Below are 19,204 nucleotides of genomic sequence, written 5' to 3' on the forward strand. Positions count from 1 at the left end.
GAAGTGTCTGTTCATATCCTTTGCCCACTTTTTGATGGGGTTGTTTTTTTCTTGTAAATTTGTTTGAGTTCTTTGTAGATTCTGGATATTAGCCCTTTGTCAGTTGGGTAGATTGCAAAATTTTTCTTCCACTCTGTAGGTTGCCTATTCACTCTGATGGTAGTTTCTTTTGCCGTGCAGAAACTCTTTAGTTCAATTAGATCCCATTTGTCTGTTTTGGCTTTTGTTGCCATTGCTTTTGGTGTTCTAGTTATGAAGTCCTTGCCTATGCCTATGTCCTGAATGGTTTTCTTCTAGGGTATTTATGGTTTTAGGTCTAACATTTAAGTCTTTAATCCATCTTGAATTAATTTTTGTATAAGGTGTAAGGAAGGGATCCAGTTTCAGCTTTCTACATATGGCTAGCCAGTTTCCCCAGCACCATTTATTAAATGGGGAATCCTTTCCCCATTCTTGTTTTTGTCAGGTTTGTCAAAGATCAGATGGTTGTAAATGTGTGGTGTTATTTCTGAGGCCTGTGTTCTGTTCCATTGGTCTATATCTCTATTTTGGTTACTGTAGCCTTGTAGTATAGTTTGAAGTCACGTAGCATGATGCCTCCAGCTTTAATCTTTTTGCTTAGAATTGTCTTGGCAATGCAGGCTCTTTTTTGGTTCCATATGAACTTTAAAGTAATTTTTTCCAATTCTGTGAAGAAAGTCATTGGTAGCTTGATGGGGATGGCATTGAATCTATAAATTACCTTGGGCAGTATGGCCATGTTCACAATATTGGTTCTTTCTATCCATGAGCATGGAATGTTCTTCCATTTGTTTGTGTCCTCTTTTATTTCGTTGAGCAGTGGTTTGTAGTTCTCCTTGAAGAGGTCCTTCACATCCCTTGTAAGTTGGATTCCTAGGTATTTTATTCTCTTTGAAGCAATTATGAATGGGAGTTTACTCATGATTTGCTGTTTGTTGGTTTTTGGTGCATAAGAATGCTTGTGATTTTTCCACATTGATTTTGTGTCCTGAGACTTTGCTGAAGTTGCTTATCAGCTTGAGATTTTGGGCTGAGATGATGGGGTTTTCTAAATATACAATCGTGTCACCTGCAAACAAGGACAATTTGACTTCCTCTTTTCCTAATTGAATATGCTTTATTTCTTTCTCTTGCCTGATTAGCTTTCAAGATCAGATAAGATCAAGCACATTAAGGGTGGTATGGCCATAGAACAGGATTTTTTCTCTTTATCTTCCATCTTGTGTAGTTTGAAAATGATGTGCCTAGGTGTAGGGTTTTTTCCTATTGTTTTTTTTTTCTCATTTATCCTGCTTGGATTTTTTTCTGAGTTTCGAGGATCTGTGGATGGTGTCTGATACTAATTTGAAGAAATTCTTGGTCGTTGTTTTAGATATTTCTTTTGTTCCTTTCTTTCTTCTTTTTCTAGAAATCCCATTACACGTAGTTATACATTTTGTAGTTGTCCTACACTTCTTGGATATTGTATATATATATTTTCAGTCTCTGTTCTCTTTGCTTTTCAATTCTGGCAGTTTCTATTAAGATATATTTCAGGTCAGCGACTCTTTCTTCAGCATATGCAGTCTGCCAATAAGCCCATCCAAGGCATTCTTTATTTCTTTTACAGTAATTTTTTTTATCTCTAGCATTGATTTTTGGTTATTTCTTAGAATTTCTCTCTCTCTGCTTATATTGCTCATCTGTTCTTTCATGCTGCTCACTGTATTCATTAGAGCCCTTAGCAACCTAATCATAGTTGTTTTAAATTCCTAGTCTAATAATTTCAACATCTCTGCTATATCTGAGCCTGGCTCTGATGCTTTCTCTTTTTAAAAACTGTGGTTTTTGCCTTTTAATATGTCTCATAACGTTTTCTTGGTAGCTGGACATAATGTATAGAATAAAAGGAACTGCAGTAAATAGGCTTTTGGTAACATGTGGTTAAGTGTGGGGAGGAGGAGGAATCATTCTGTAGTCATTTGAATAGGTCTCATTCTTCTAGTGAGCCTTTGCCTCTGAACTTTGAACTTCACACGTATTTCTCAGTTTCCACCTCCTTCCCCTTAGGTGGGAAAGGATGGCTAACATGGGCTGGCACTGGGTATTTCTCTTCTTTCAAATGAAACACTAGAGCTAGCTGGAGTTGAGTATTTCCCATCCCCCATTAGTTAGACTTTGGTAAAGCCTCAGCATGTTAGGGTTTGGTTAACTAGTTTTTCCTGTGGGAAAACCTTGTTAAGAAGAACAGAATGCTCTGGCATATTTCAAAATGGTTTATTTTTCCCTCCCTCTACAAGAAGCACAGGCTAAGTTTTTTATTCTCTGATATTCACTGTGAGAACCTGGTTGAGTTCCTGGAGGTAAAACTCAAAAAAGTGTGGGGCCGTCAATGATTGGCTAACTGGCCCCCCACTGGAGTTTTTATCTCTCAGACTTTTCCATGCTGAGATTTCAGCAATTCATCAGTTATAGTTAAGGTTTCCCTACTTCACCACTGGTTCCCCTGGTGAGTTTGTATTTGTGAGTTTCTGCTACAGCAAGCTATGGCAGTTGGTCTCTCCAACTTGAGGTGCGGTGGTTTGCCCTGTGACCCCAACTCTCTGTTATATCTCAAAGGAGTCATTGATTTCTGTTTGTTCAGTTTTTTACTTCTTAGGATGAAATGGTGACTTCCAGCTCCTTATGTGCTGGACTGGAAACTGGAGGTTAATCGTTCCTTTGTTACTGATAAATAAAATTCCATTGTATGAATACATCTTTATTTTCTTATCTGTTCACCCATTGAAGGACATTTGCTTGCTTCTAGATTTTGGCAATTATGAATAAAACCATTATAAACATTTGTGTGCTGGTTTTTGTGTGACTATATGTTTTCAACTCAATTGGGCAAAAATTAGGAGCACAATTCCTGGATTGTATGCAGGACTATGCTTACTTTTAAAGAAACTGCTAAACACTGTTTTGTAAAATCACACCCTAGGCAAATTTGCAATGAAAAAACAACTTGCCTCTATTTTTCCCCTTTATGTTCTCAAACCATTGTTTTATTGTTGCTTTCACTATTGGCATCCCTCTTTCACTTATAAAAACCCTTGTGATTACATTAGACCCAGTTGAGTAATACAGGATAATCTCTTCATGTCAACATCACTGCCTTAATCGTATCTGTAGAGTTCCTTTTGCTGGGTTCTGGGATTAGTATGTGGACATCTTTCGGGGGAATGTTATTCTATCTACCACAGAAAACTACTCAAACTATTTTAGGAAGAAAGGAAGAACTTAATAAGAGAATATATGGGTTTCTTATAGGAATCAAGGCCAGGATTGTTATTGAATCTCATGAGGCACTGAAACCCATGTCTGAAAAGCTATCAGGAACTAAGACAACACCTCTCTTTAGGAGGCATCATGGTCTTTGATTTCCAGTTCTATTTAAAAATTTGCTTCACCATCTTTTTCTTTGTAAACTGATATTTTTGGCTTCTTCATATGCTTCAGAGGTGACCCTGTAGAGTTCCAGTTCAAAGTTTGACAGATTGTTTCTTTGTTCCAATTTTATACTTTCTGATGAAAAAATCTGTCTGGCTTGGTTTGGATTAGTTTCTACTCTCAACACAGCTGAAGATGTGTGTATGGGTAGGCTGGAATGTAGGTTGTACCAAGCTAGCATAATACCAAAATAGTTTTATTTTACTAAAATTATATTCTCTCTCTCTCTATATATATAGTATATTTATAATACATGAATATATATATTTAATTTTGTAAGCAAAATTTCCAAAATGTATTATAGTGCAATAGTTAAGACCATGGATTCTGAAGCCATATTATTAAAGTTCTATTCCTAGTTCCGCCACTGAGCTGTGAGATCTGGGGAAACTAAAATTTTTGTGCCTTAGTTACATCATTTATTAAATGACAATGATAATAGTGCCTTCTTAGAGAATTATTATGGGGCCTAAATAAGAGCAGTGCCTGGCATATAGTAAAGGCTATATGAGTATTAACTCTTTTAGGGCCATTTAGAAAATCTAGAAAATACAAGAATATACATATTTCCATGTTAGTAATGTCTTTAAATAGTGTGTATCAATTATCTATTGCCACAATAATGCTGTGTAATAACTGCTAAACTTCAGTGGCATTTAATGTTAAACATTTACTTAGCTTGTAAGTCTCTTGGGCTTGGTTAATTTGTACTTGGCTTGAATGATCTTGGCTGGGTTTGCTTATTTGACTGTGGTCAGCTGCTGGTTGGTGAGGTAACTCTGCCAATCTTGGTTGCAGTCACTCACATCTAGAGATCACCTGGTATTACCTCATCTAAGATAGCTTTTGCTGGATGACTAAGACAACTTAGCTGTTCTGTATATCTTTCCTTTTCTAGCAGGCTAGTGAGCTAGACAAGGCTTGTTTGTTTGGCAATGGCAGAAACAAAAAAGCAACAAGCAAAAATATTAAAGGTCTCTAGAACCTTAGACTTACTCTATTGGCCAAAACAAATCACCACCTTCCTACCCCAAATTTTAGCAGGGGTGAGAAGGTGGGATAGACTTCACCTCTTTGGAAAGAGGAACTGCAAAGTCAAATAGCAAAGGGCGTGGGTACTACGTGGTCTAAATAATTGGACTCTTGTAAGCAATTTATTACATGGCATTTAATTTTCTTGTTGTAGATATTCAGATTTTTTTTCATAAAATATTTTATGGATAATGGTGGGATATTAGAAAATAACTGATTTTCCATGTTTATCTAATGTATAGTCACTTTATTGAACTTGTTAATTTGATAAACTTTCAGCTTTTAAAGATTTATATAGTAAATATAAATTCAGAGTATAAATTATTTGCAAAATGTGTGTATGTGTGTACATGACTGAAATGTGTATTTTTTCTTTTATGAGTTACACCTTTGTGTAACTTATAATTTGTATTTTATATTTTAATTCTGTGGCCAGAATTTTAAGAACAAGGTTTTATCACTGATTTTTAAAGTAATACATCTAATTTTACTTTTTTAAGTAAGATACTGTTTAAGATAAATATTCTTAAATATTCCTTGCAGTGTTAAGTAAATATTCTTTTGTGTGTGTGTGTGTTTTTAAAGATTTATAGTTAACCCTTCAATAATGCAGGAGTAAAGAGCACTGATCAACCAAACAGTTAAAAATTTCCATATGATATGGTTTGGCTTTGTGTTCCCACCCAAATCTCATGTTAAATTGTCATTCCCAATGTTGGGGAGGGAATTGGTGTGAGGTGATTGGATCATTATGGTGGATTTCCCCCTTGCTGTTCTTGTGATAGTGAGTGAGTTCTCATGAGATCTGATGGTTTAAAAGTGTGCGGCACTTCCTCCTTCTCTCCCTCTCTTCTGCCACCATGTGAAGATGTGCTTCCTTCCACTTCACCTTCTGCCATGATTGTAAGTTTCCTGAGGCCTTTCAGCCATGCTTCCTGTAGAGATTGTGGAACTGTGAGTCAATTAAACCTCTTTTCCTCATAAATTACCCAGTCTCAGGTAGTTCTTTATAGCAGTGTGAGAACGGACTGATATAGCATAAAACTTTTGACTCCTCCAAAGCTTAACTACTAGTAGCCTATTGTTGACTAGAAGCCTCACTAATAATATAAACAGTAAAGTAACACATATTTTATAAATTATATGTGTTATATACTACATTTTTACAGTAAAGTAAGCTAGAGAATATAAATGTTACTTAGAAAATCAAAATGAAGAGAAAATGTGCTTACTGTTTATTAAGTGGGAGTGGATTATTATAAAAGTCTTCATCCTTGTCATCTTCATGGTGAGTAAAGTGAAGGAAGAGGAGAAGAGGAGGGGTTGGTCTTGCCATCTCAGGAGTGGCAGGTGGAGGAAAATCCATGTGTAAGTGGACCCATGCAGTTTAAACCTGTATTGTTCAAGGGTCAACTCTATTAGGAAAGTAGGTCTAAACATTATGTTATGTCAGAGTTCTTGGTTTATATTAAGAAGTTTAATAAGTAAAAGGATCACAAGACAGTAATTAGGATATGAAGTTGACATACTCCTTTCAACCAAATTTTTTTAAGTTTCTTTGCCAAGTATAAGATAAATGAAGATAAGAACAATCTCTAAGACTTCTTCAGTGGGCTTCTACGTGTACACTGTTACAATTCAACTCTCCCAGGCCTCATCTTATTCTTAAATGCCTACCTGTTCTAAAACTCATAGGCAGTTATTTTTGGGGATTCCTGATTACTCTGTAATAGGGCCAAAACATATAGAACATATGCAAAAAGAAAATAATGGTGGTTTCCTTATTTGACTATTGCTCTTTTTCCTCCAATGGCCTCTTGTTGTTAACAGTATGCAACCAAACAAAAGGTTTTTCCTCTCAGCAATCAATCTTCTTAACATGCTGATTTCTTTTTTTCTTTTTTTTTTTTTAGCGGCAGCAAGATTTATTGTGAAGAGTGAAAGAACAAAGCTTCTGCAGCATGGAAGGGGACCTGAGTGGGTTGCCCTTTTTTTTTTTTTTTTTTTTGAGTAGCAGCAAGATTTATTGTGAAGAGTGAAAGAACAAAGCTTCCACAGTGTGGAAGGGGACCCGAGTGGGTTGCCCCTCAACATGCTGATTTCTAAAGTCCATCAAAGTTAAGGATTCAAGAAAATAACAGTTATGACAGGAATATGCTATGAAACTCTGAGCTATCATTGGAGGTAGATTTCTACCCAATGACGGATTAAGTTTTAGATCTGACCCCTATGAACAGACACTTTTTTTTTTTTTTTTTTTTTGCCTAAGAGAATCCTGCTTATGAAAGCAGAAAACACAGGTTACAAATTACTGAGGCTATTTTTTTTTTTTTCGGATTTATGTAGTATAAGATATCTATCTTTCAGCATTTGAGCATTTTCTTCCTCTGGCAACTTCCTAATCTTACTAGGAAGATTATTAGTATTAGTCTGTATTCACGCTGCTAATAAAGACATAATGGAGACTGGGTAATTTATAAAGAAAAGGACATTTAATGGATTCCCAGTTCCACGTGGCTGGGGAGGCCTCACAATCATGGCAGAAGGCAAAAGGCCCATTTCACATGGTAGCAGAAAAGAGAAAAATGAGGTTGGGTGTGCGGTGGTTCACGCCTGTAATTCCAGCACTTTGGGAAGCCAAGGCAGGTGGATCACTTGAGGTCAGTAGTTCAAGACCAACCTGGCTAACATGGTGAAACCCCATCTCTACTAAGAAAAATACAAAAATTAGCCAGGTACGGTGGCAGGTGCCTGTAATCCAAGCTACTTGGGAGGCTGATTCAGGAGAATTGCTTGAACCCAGGAGGTGGAGGTTGCAGTAAGCCAAGATCATGCCACTGCACTCCAGCCTGGGAGACAGAGCAAGACTCCATCTCAAAAAAAAAAAAAAAAAAAAAAAAAGAAAAAGGAAAAAAACAAAAAGAAAAAAGAGAAAAATGAGAGCCAGGTGAAAGGGAGAAACTCCTTATAAAACAATCAGATCTTGTGGGACTTATTCACTACCACAAGAACAGTATGGGAGAAACTGCCCCCATGATTCAATTATCTCCCAGTGGGCCCCTCCCACAACACTTGGGAATTATGGAAGCTACAATTCAAGATGAGATTTGGGTGGGGACACAGCCAAACCATATCACTTACATTAATATTTGATGGTTAGGATAAATTTTCTTCCCAGCACAGGGTGGGCGTTCAAAAGCAATGTTTCAGATGATTCAAATGTTGGTAAGAGGAAGAGCATGTTTTTTGTAAATTCAGTTTTAATAAGTTGTACCAGAAGATTGCTAGAATTAAAGGGGTTGTAAAAACAATAGTTTGATAAAGGATAATTTCAAGTGTTTGCTTTATTGTGTTTATTTGCATAGTTTAGATAGTCATGTTGCCTGATGAGCCAGGTGAAGGGAAAATTTTAGATATCAAATGCTCACTCCAAGGAATTGTTAGTAGTCTGGAAGACATAATTTAGCAAATGATAGATGCTGAAACTAAAAGTATAGTTATTTTAATATTTTTCTTCTGCCATATGATTTAATTGCAACCAATTGTAGCTCATGTGCAGATGCTTAATTTCATTCAATGATTCAAAAATATTTATTGGACACCTACTATCTGATGATTGAATGAGATAACTAAATGTTTTTATAAAAAATAAAGTGCTATAACAATGCAAGGTGACGGTCATCAATTGTAACAAATGTACCACATTAATGCAAGATGCTAATAGTGGGAACTGTGTGTATATCAGAGAAAGAGGTTGCATACTAGAACTCTGTACTTTCCTCTCAATTTTTTTTGCTTATCTGAAACTACTCTAAAAAAGTCTGTTAAAAGAAAGCAAGGTAATTTTGTTGTTGATACTGAATGTAAGGTACAGTATCACAATATTATTTAACTTTAATAATTATGACTGCTAGCTAAAAGAAGATGGAAAATGTTTAAAACACTAACCCAGAGGTTTCTGGTTCAGGTAATAGATTAAGTACCATAATTTGAAAGAAATTGACTGGGTCCTGAGGCACGTTTCTGGTTTAGGTGGATCCTGAGAAAGAAGTAGAATAGATCTTGGGGTCCTTCAAAATAATACAGAGGAAAATTAAAAGGATAGGGTGTTGCACTCATGGGCACAAAAGGCTAAAGCACTTTGACTTCAGAGTAAACCCCTCTTTATTTTATCAAATGGTAGCCTTGTCTGCCTGTTGGTCTGTTCCCAGGCCACCTATCTTACAGGGAAGTCTGCCTGTTGACAAGTGTCATGCCTTTCTGTGAAGCCTACTCTCCTCTTCAAAAGGATTATTAGGGAAACAGGACAACCAAACTGCAGATGCAACTCACACAGGAGGAAAAAGAATAGAATGGAAGAGATAGATCAAGATGAACAGACAGAACAACCAACACCTGGATGAAAAAGAAACAATTTAGGTAAGAGAAGAGAATTTTAAAAAAATTAAAATCCTACTTAGTGTCTTCAGGAGTATTAAAGAAGTTGGATCCATAAAACAAAGATGACTACTATAAAAAAAGAAGCAATTAGAAGATACAAAAGAGTTCTTGGAAATTTAAATATTCAGTATACATGCTAAATATTAGAAAGAACACAGTTGAAAAAAAGATTGGCAATCTGAAAGATAAAGTCACAGAGAGATAAATAATAAAATAAATAGATGAGAAATGTGATGGAAAAGTTAAGGGACATGGTAGAATTAGTAGGTACAGCATTCATAGAAATCACATAAGGACACACTTGCGGGAGTGGAAGGGAGAAAATGATGGAAGACAATTTTTTTTTGAACTGAAGATAGAAAGATTTCTTTAGATTGAAAGGGTCTCCTAAGAGCCAAGAAGAAAAATAAAATCTAGCATCATTTTGATAACAATTTAAACTCTAATGATAAAAAGGAAATCCTAGAAGCTTTCAGAGACAGACAAAACAAGCTCATTACAAAGGAATAAGCATCAGCATTGGGAGCACATCAGCAATACTGGTAGTATAACAGTTCTTTCCAAGCTTGAGATAAAAATGATTTCAAATCTTGAATCTGTAACCAAACAATCAAGTCATGGTAGGATAGGTTGTCAAAATGAAAAGATTCAGAAAGTTTACAACCAGTGGGCACCACATGAAGAAAACTGAGAATTTGCAAGGTAAATACAGAAGATACTGGAAACAGTAAGGACCAGGATGACCCAGGTGACACAATTCTTTAGCTGTTACTGTACTTGATTTTATAAGAAAAATACTTATGTGTTCATTACAATTAAATTGTAAGGGCTGTTTGTTTTTAGTTTTGAAAATGAACCTAAGGCCTAGAGAATGTAATTTTAGGTACTGATCATAATGTAAACTATTATAAACTTAACAAGGTAAGAAATCATAACAATAAAATTTCAATTTAAAATTCTTGTAGTTTGTCATTAAATTCACTGGTTCTGTGTGACTTTCTCCTATGGCCTATGTTGGATAGATAAGAGCCAAGTGTTCCATTCAGATTGCTTCAATCATCATCTCTTCCAGATAAATGTTGAATCAGTATTTTCAGCTCAGACATCGCTCTTAGACTCCAGCTTATATTTTAGACAGCCAGCTGAATGAATGTCTTGCTCTGAGTGTCCTACCAGAATAGCAAAATTCAACATGTCTCAGTCTGAATACATCATGTACTTCCACTTAAATGCTCAACAGCCTTTTCCTTATGATGCCCCTATCTCTAATTAACCCTTCCACAACTTAATATTTAGTCTTTGTATTAGTCAGAGTTCTCTAGAGGGACAGAACTAATAGGATAGATGTATATATGAAGGGGAATTTATTAAGGAGTATTGACTCACATGTTCACAAGGTAAAGTCCCACAATAGGCTGTCTGCAAACTGAGGAGCAAGCAAACCAGTCCAAGTCTCAAAACCTCAAAAGTAGGGAAGCCAACAGTGCAGCCTTCAGTCAGTGGCCAAAGGCCAGAGAGCCCCTGGCAAATCACTGGTGTAAGTCCAGTGGTCCAAAAGCTGAAGAACTTGGAGTCCGATATTCGAAGGTAGGAAGCATCCATCACAGGAGAAAGGTGAAGGCCAGAAGACTCAGCTAGTCGGCTCCTTCCACGTTCTTCTGCCTGCTTTATTCTAGCTGTGCTGGCTGCTGATTAGATGGTGCTCACTCAGATTGAGGGTGGGTCTGCCTCTGCAAGTCCACTTACTCAAATGTTAATCTTCTTTGGCAACACCCTCACAGACACACCCAGGAACAATACTTTGCATCCTTCAATCCAATCAAGTTGACACTCAATATTAACACTCACAGTCTTCCTCGATACTTCTTTATCTCATCCTCTTATATGTGAGCTATAAAATCTACATTCCTATCTTTGTCACATTTTTTACACAGTAAGACAAAAAGCCCTTTATATCCACTTTTATCTCAACTTTCATTGTCTCTTGCCTTGTCTGGTGCGTCAACTTCCTAAACCCATATCTACCTTGTCTTGAATACCTATCATTATTAGATTAATCATCCTAAAGTGTAGATATAATTTGGTTACTCTTTGCTCAAAAATTTGCAGGGCCATTTAATAGTTTCCTAATATCTATTGCAGTAGTTCTCAAATTTTAGTGTGATAATAAGCAGCATCTGGGAAGCTAGCTATAATGCACATAATGGAGGCCTGCTGGCAGAGATTCCTGTTTATTTATTCGTGAATGGGGCTCAGGAAACTATTTTTAACAGATATCCCATGTAAGTTGAAATACACTTGTCCTTTGGGCTAATATCCAAATTTTTTAACCTTACAATAATCATTAATAACTTGTTTTTAGAATACGTTTTAAAGTCTTTATGCACCACCCCCTAAACATATACATGCTTTAATGATATGAAACCATTCTCTCTAAATACCAAATTTTCCAGACTTCACTGATTTTCTTAATCTTTTATTTCCAATTAAAGTATACTGCCTGTTAATTGCTGCCTATCCCACTCATGCATGGTTTGATACTTAGCTGGCAGAGGAGATACCATGATCACGAAGGCGGTTTTCCCAGGGCGAGGCTTATCCATTGCACTCAGGATGTGCTGACCCCTGCGATTTCCCCAAATATGGGAAACTCAGTTGCATAATTGGTGATAGTGAGAGACTGCGTTCTCACTTTCCCCTAAGGAAAAAAAGAAAAAGAAGTATGGTTTGAATGCCACCCCCTAATGAAGCATTTCCCATCCCCTGACCCAATGTGAGCTCTCCTTTCTCTGAAACCCCATAGTATTGTAATAGGGTGACCCTGCATGATATTAGACCTAGGAATTTTTCTGAATTTTAGTGAAAAAGACAGAAAAAAACAATTAAAGCAGAGGCCAGTGTTCTAGATCCTAATAGGCAGAGTCCTAGATTTATCTGTAAGGCCAACTTCCCTTTGTTCTGGGAAGCAAGTTGGACTTGGTGAAGCACCAGCTATCTGTGCAGTTTGTGCTTACGTGCCAATCTAGACAGTGTATTCCCATAGAGAAGTTAGCGGACAATGATGTGCTGCTTCTTGATTTTAAAAAAAGAAATCTAAATATGATTAGATTCAGTGTGGTGTACAAAAATGAATGGTGACTGTATGAATTTGCTAAGGTTGCCAATAAAAAAAGCATCACAGACCAGGTGGCTTAACCAACAGAAATTTATGTTCTCATAGTTCTGAAGGCTAAAAGTCTGAGATGAAAGTGTTGGAAGGGTTGGTTTCTTTTCAACTTGCTAAGTAGATGGCTGTCTTTTTCCTGTGTATTTGCATGGTCTTTCCTCTGTATGTATCTGTGTCCAAATTTGATCTTCTTGTAAGCACACCAGTCATAATGGATTAGCACCCATCCTAACATATTCATCTGAACTTAAGTACTTTCTTTATTTTAAATTTTATTTTATGTTTTTGAGATGGAGTTTCGCTCATCACCCAGACTGGAGTGCAATGGCGCGGTGTTGGCTCACTGCAACCTCTGCCTTTGGGTTTAAGTGATTCTCCTGCCTCAGCCTCCCAAGTAGCAGCGATTACAGGTGCCTGCCACCATGCCCGGCTAATTTTTGTATTTTTAGTACAGACAGGGTTTCACCATGTTGGCCAGGCCGGTCTCCAACTCCTGACCTCAGGTGATCCACCTGCCTCAGCCTCCCAAAGTGCTGGGATTACAGGCATGAGCCACTGTGCCCAGCCAAAATTAAGTACTTTCTAAAAGGCTCTATTCCCAAATACTCTCATATTCTGAGGTATCAGGGGTTAGGACTTCAACATATAAATTTTTCAGGGGCAAAATTCAGCTTCTAACAGTGAGTATAAGCTACTACCATTTTACACTGGTTATTATTGAGAGGAGATGTATTCACAACAGGATTTGAAATGAGTTTGAAAACAGTTTTTAGGGGGGGGGAGGAGCCAAGATGGCCTAATAGGAAGAGCTCCGGTCTACAGCTCCCAGCGTGAGCAACGCAGAAGACGGGTGATTTCTGCATTTCCATCTGAGGTACCGTGTTCATCTCACTAGGGAGTGCCAGACAGTGGGCGCAGGTCAGTGGGTGAGTGCACCGTGTGCCAGCCAAAGCAGGGGCGAGGCATTGCCTCACTCGGGAAGCGCAAGGGGTCAGGGAGTTCCCTTTCCAGGAGTGACAGACGGCACCTGGAAAATCGGGCCACTCCCACCCGAATACTGTGCTTTTCCGATGGGCTTAGGAAACGGTGCACCAGGAGATTGTAGCCCGAACGTGGCTCAGAGGGTCCTACACCCACGGAGTCTCGCTGATTGCTAGCACAGCAGTCTGAGATCAAACAGCAAGGTGGCAGCAAGGCTGGGGGAGGGGCGGCCACCACTGCCCAGGCTCGCTTAGGTAAACAAAGCAGCCTGGAAGCTTGAACTGGGTGGAGCCCACCACAGCTCAAGGAGGCCTGCCTGCCTCTGTAGGCTCCACCTCTGGGGGCAGGGCACAGAAAAAACAAAAAGACAGCAGTAACCTCTGCAGACTTAAATGTCCCTTTCCGACAGCTTTGAGGAGAGCAGTGGTTCTCCCAACACGCAGCTGGAGATCTGAGAACGGGCAGACTGCCTCCTCAAGTGGGTCCCTGACCCCTGACCCCCGATCAGCCTAACTGGGAGGCACCCCCCAGCAGGGGCAGACTGACACCTCACACGGCCGGCCGGGTACTCCAACAGACCTGCAGCTGAGGGTCCTGTCTGTTAGAAGGAAAACTAACAAACAGAAAGGACATCCACACCAAAAACCCATCTGTTCATCACCACCATCAAAGACCAAAAGTAGATAAAACCACAAAGATGGGGAAAAAACAGAGCAGAAAAACTGGAAACTCTAAAAAGCAGAGTGCCTCTCCTCCTCCAAAGGAATGCAGTTCCTCACCAGCAACGGAACAAAGCTGGATGGAGAATGACTTTGACGAGCTGAGAGAAGAAGGCTTCAGACGATCAAATTACTCCGAGCTATGGGAGGATATTCAAACCAAAGGCAAAGAAGTTGAAAACTTTGAAAAAAATTTAGAAGAATGTATAACTAGAATAACCAATACAGAGAAGTGCTTAACAGAGCTGATGGAGCTGAAAACCAAGGCTCGAGAACTACGTGAAGAATGCAGAAGCCTCAGGAGCCGATGCGATCAAATGGAAGAAAGGGTATCAGCCATGGAAGATGAAATGAATGAAATGAAGCGAGAAGGGAAGTTTAGAGAAAAAAGAATAAAAAGAAACGAGCAAAGCCTCCAAGAAATGTGGGACTATGTGAAAAGACCAAATCTACGTCTGATTGGTGTACCTGAAAGTGATGGGGAGAATGGAAACAAGTTGGAAAACACTCTGCAGGATATTATCCAGGAGAACTTCCCCAATCTAGCAAGGCAGGCCAACATTCAGATTCAGGAAATACAGAGAACGCCACAAAGATACTCCTCGAGAAGAGCAACTCCAAGACACATAATTGTCAGATTCACCAAAGTTGAAATGAAGGAAAAAATGTTAAGGGCAGCCAGAGAGAAAGGTCGGGTTACCCTCAAATGGAAGCCCATCAGACTAACAGTGGATCTCTCAGCAGAAACCCTACAAGCCAGAAGAGAGTGGGGGCCAATATTCAACATTCTTAAAGAAAAGAATTTTCAACCCAGAATTTCATATCCAGCCAAACTAAGCTTCATAAGTGAAGGAGAAATAAAATACTTTACAGACAAGCAAATGCTGAGAGATTTTGTCACCAAAAGGCCTGCCCTAAAAGAGCTCCTGAAGGAAGCACTAAACATGGAAAGGCACAACTGGTACCAGCCACTGCAAAATCATGCCAAAATGTAAAGACCATCGAGACTAGGAAGAGACTGCATCAACTAACGAGCAAAATAACCAGCTAACATCATAATGGCAGGATCAAATTCACACATAACAATATTAATTTTAAATGTAAATGGACTAAATGCTCCAATTAAAAGACACAGACTGGCAAATTGGATAAAGATTCAAGACCCATAAGTGTGCTGTATTCAGGAAACCCATCTCACGTGCAGAGACACACATAGGCTCAAAATAAAAGGATGGAGGAAGATCTACCAAGCAAATGGAAAACAAAAAAAGGCAGGGGTTGCAATCCTAGTCTCTGATAAAACAGACTTTAAACCAACAAAGATCAAAAGAGACAAAGAAGGCCATTACATAATGGTAAAGGGATTAATTCAACAAGAAGAGCTAACTATCCTAAATATATATGCACCCAATACAGGAGCACCCAGATTCATAAAGCAAGTCCTGAGTGACCTACAAAGAGACTTAGACTCCCACACATTAATAATGGGAGACTTTAACACCCCACTGTCAACATTAGACAGATCAACGAGACAGAAAGTCAACAAGGATACCCAGGAATTGAACTCAGCTCTGCACCAAGTGGACCTAATAGACATCTACAGAACTCTCCACCCCAAATCAACAGAATATACATTTTTTTCAGCACCACACCACACCTATTCCAAAATTGACCACATACTTGGAAGTAAAGCTCTCCTCAGTAAATGTAAAAGAACAGAAATTATAACAAACTATCTCTCAGATCACAGTGCAATCAAGCTAGAACTCAGGATTAAGAATCTCACTCAAAACCGCTCAACTACGTGGAAACTGAACAACCTGCTCCTGAATGACTACTGGGTACATAACCAAATGAAGGCAGAAATAAAAATGTTCTTTGAAACCAACGAGAACCAAGACACAACATACCAGAATCTCTGGGATGCATTCAAAGCAGTGTGTAGAGGGAAATTTATAGCACTAAATGCCCACAAGAGAAAGCAGGAAAGATCCAAAATTGACACCCTAACATCACAATTAAAAGAACTAGAAAAGCAAGAGCAAACACATTCAAAAGCTAGCAGAAGGCAAGAAATAACTAAAATCAGAGCAGAACTGAAGGAAATAGAGACACAAAAAACCCTTCAAAAAATTAATGAATCCAGGAGCTGGTTTTTTGAAAGGATCAACAAAATTGATAGACCGCTAGCAAGATTAATAAAGAAAAAAAGAGAGAAGAATCAAATAGATGCAATAAAAAATGATAAAGGGGATATCACCACCGATCCCACAGAAATACAAACTACCATCAGAGAATACTACAAACACCTCTACACAAATAAACTGGAAAATCTAGAAGAAATGGATAAATTCCTTGACACATACAGCCTCCCAAGAATAAAAAGAAGAAGTTGAATCTCTGAATAGACCAATAACAGGAGCTGAAATTGTGGCAATAATCAATAGCTTACCAACCAAAAAAAGTCCAGGACCAGATGGATTCACAGCTGAATTCTACCAGAGGTACAAGGAGGAACTGGTACCATTCCTTCTGAAACTATTCCAATCAATAGAAAAAGAGGGAATCCTCCCTAACTCATTTTATGAGTCCAGCATCATCCTGATACCAAAGCCGGGCAGAGACACAACGAAAAAAGAGAATTTTAGACCAATATCCTTGATGAACATTGATGCAAAAATCCTCAATAAAATACTGTCAAACAGAATCCAGCAGCACATCAAAAAGCTTATCCACCATGATCAAGTGGGCTTCATCCCTGGGATGCAAGGCTGGTTCAATATATGCAAATCAATAAATGTAATCCAGCATATAAACAGAACCAAAGACAAAAACCACATGATTATCTCAATAGATGCAGAAAAGGCCTTTGACAAAATTCAACAATGCTTCATGCTAAAAACTCTCAAGAAATTCGGTATTGATGGGACGTATCTCAAAATAATAAGAGGTATCTATGACAAACCCACAGCCAATATCATACTGAATGGGCAAAAACTGGAAGCATTCCCTTTGAAAACTGGCACAAGACAGGGATGCCCTCTCTCACCACTTCTATTCAACATAGTGTTGGAAGTTCTGGCCAGGGCAATAAGGCAGGAGAAGGAAATAAAGGGTATTCAATTAGGAAAAGAGGAAGTCAAATTGTCCCTGTTTGCAGATGACATGATTGTATATCTAGAAAACCCCATTGTCTCAGCCCAAAATCTCCTTAAGCTGATAAGCAACTTCAGCAAAGTCTCAAGATACAAAATCAATGTACAACAATCACAAGCATTCTTATACACCAATAACAGACAAACAGAGAGCCAAATCATGAGTGAACTCCCATTCACAATTGCTTCAAAGAGAATAAAATACCTAGGAATCCAACTTACAAGGGATGTGAAGGACCTCTTCAAGGAGAACTACAAATCACTGCTCAAGGAAATAAAAGAGGATACAAACAAATGGAAGAACATTCCATGCTCATGGGTAGGAAGAATAAATATTGTGAAAATGGCCATACTGCCCAAGGTAATTTATAGATTCAATGCCATCCCCATCAAGCTACCAATGACTTTCTTCACAGAATTGGAAAAAAACTAATTTAAAGTTCATATGGAACCAAAAAAGAGCCCACATCGCCAAGTCAATCCTAAGCCAAAAGAACAAACCTGGAGGCATCACGCTACCTGACTTCAAACTATACTACAAGGCTACAGTAACCAAAACAGCATGGTACTGGTACCAAAACAGAGATATAGATCAACGGAACAGAACAGAGCCGTCAGAAATAATGCCACATATCTACAACTATCTGATCTTTGACAAACCTGAGAAAAACAAGCAATGGGGAAAGGATTCTCTATTTAATAAATGGTACTGGGAAAACTGGCTAGCCATATGGAGAAAGCTGAAACTGGATCCCTTCCTTACACCTTATACAAAAATCAATTCAAGATGGATTAAAGACTTAAATGTTAGACCTAAAACCATAAAAACCCTAGAAGAAAACTGAGGCATTACCATTCAGGGCAGAGGCATGGGCAAGGACTTCATGTCTAAAACACCAAAAGCAATGGCATCAAAAGCCAAAATAGACAAATGGGATCTAATTAAACTAAAGAGCTTCTGCACAGCAAAAGAAACTACCATCAGAGTGAACAGGCAACCTACAAAATGGGAGAAAATTTTCACAACCTACTCATCTGACAAAGGGCTAATATCCAGAATCTACAATGAACTCCAACAAATTTACAAGAAAAAAAAACAAACAACCCCATCAAAAAGTGGGCAAAGGACATGAACAGACACTTCTCAAAAGAAGACATTTATGCAGCCAAAAAACACATGAAAAAATGCTCACCATCACTGGCCATCAGAGAAATGCAAATCAAAACCACAATGAGATACCATCTCACACCAGTTAGAATGGCAATCATTAAAAAGTCAGGAAACAACAGGTGCTGGAGAGGATGTGGAGAAATAGGAACACTTTTACACTGTTGGTGGGACTGTAAACTAGTTCAACCATTGTGGACGTCAGTGTGGCGATTCCCCAGGGATCTAGAACTAGAAATACCATTTGACCCAGCCATCCCATTACTGGGTATATACCCAAAGGACTATAAATCATGCTGCTATAAAGACACATGCACATGTATGTTTATTGCGGCATTATTCACAATAGCAAAGACTTGGAACCAACCCAAATGTCCATCAATGATAGACTGGATTAAGAAAATGAGGCACATATACACTATGGAATACTATGCAGCCATAAAAAATGATGAGTTCATGTCCTTTGTAGGGACATGGATGAAATTGGAAATCATCATTCTCAGTAAACTATCGCAAGAGCAAAAAACCAAACACCGCATATTCTCACTCATAGGTGGGAATTGAACAATGAGAACACATGGACACAGGAAGGGGAACATCACACTTTGGGGACTGTTGTGGGGTGGGGGAAGGGCGGAGGGATAGCATTGGGAGATATACCTAATGCTAGATGACGAGTTAGTGGGTGCAGCGCACCAGCATGGCACATGTGTACATATGTAACTAACCTGCACATTGAGCACATGTGCCATAAAACCTAAAGTATAATAATAGTTAAAAATAAATAAAATTAAATTAAAAAAAAAAACAAAAACAACTTGGATGAATTTCCAGGAAATTATGCTGAATAAAAAAAGCCAACTTGAAAAAGTTAAAAAAAAAAAAAACAGTTTTTAATCACCTGGATTATGCCACTAATTATTATATATTTTTTTTTCGGTTGGCTCCTTCAAGTGATGTATTTCAGCAATATATTCACTATCCTTTTTAGCCTATCTATATTATCTCAGAATAAAAATGTCACAATTTTAAACATTAAACTGCTCAGAAT

General features: G+C 38.2%; 1 protein-coding gene and 1 non-coding gene across 2 annotated transcripts in view; both read left to right on the forward strand.

Annotated features, from left to right (window-relative positions):
• Window positions 1–9,924, forward strand: part of CENPC (centromere protein C) — a 137,396-nt gene extending 127,472 nt beyond the window's left edge. Inside the window, exon 20 of the mRNA XM_054484490.2 lies at window positions 6,438–9,924. The gene's annotated coding sequence lies outside the window, so the exon portion shown is untranslated. The remainder of the gene's footprint in view (window positions 1–6,437) is intronic.
• A 1,577-nt stretch (window positions 9,925–11,501) lies between these two features.
• LOC129036004 (U1 spliceosomal RNA) lies at window positions 11,502–11,665 on the forward strand. The gene has a single exon (XR_008502473.1). It is a non-coding gene; the product is annotated as a U1 spliceosomal RNA (small nuclear RNA).
• Window positions 11,666–19,204: the final 7,539 nt, after the last annotated feature.

The sequence above is a fragment of the Pongo pygmaeus genome, chromosome 3, assembly GCF_028885625.2.
Source record: "Pongo pygmaeus isolate AG05252 chromosome 3, NHGRI_mPonPyg2-v2.0_pri, whole genome shotgun sequence".
NCBI classification, from domain to species: domain Eukaryota; kingdom Metazoa; phylum Chordata; class Mammalia; order Primates; family Hominidae; genus Pongo; species Pongo pygmaeus.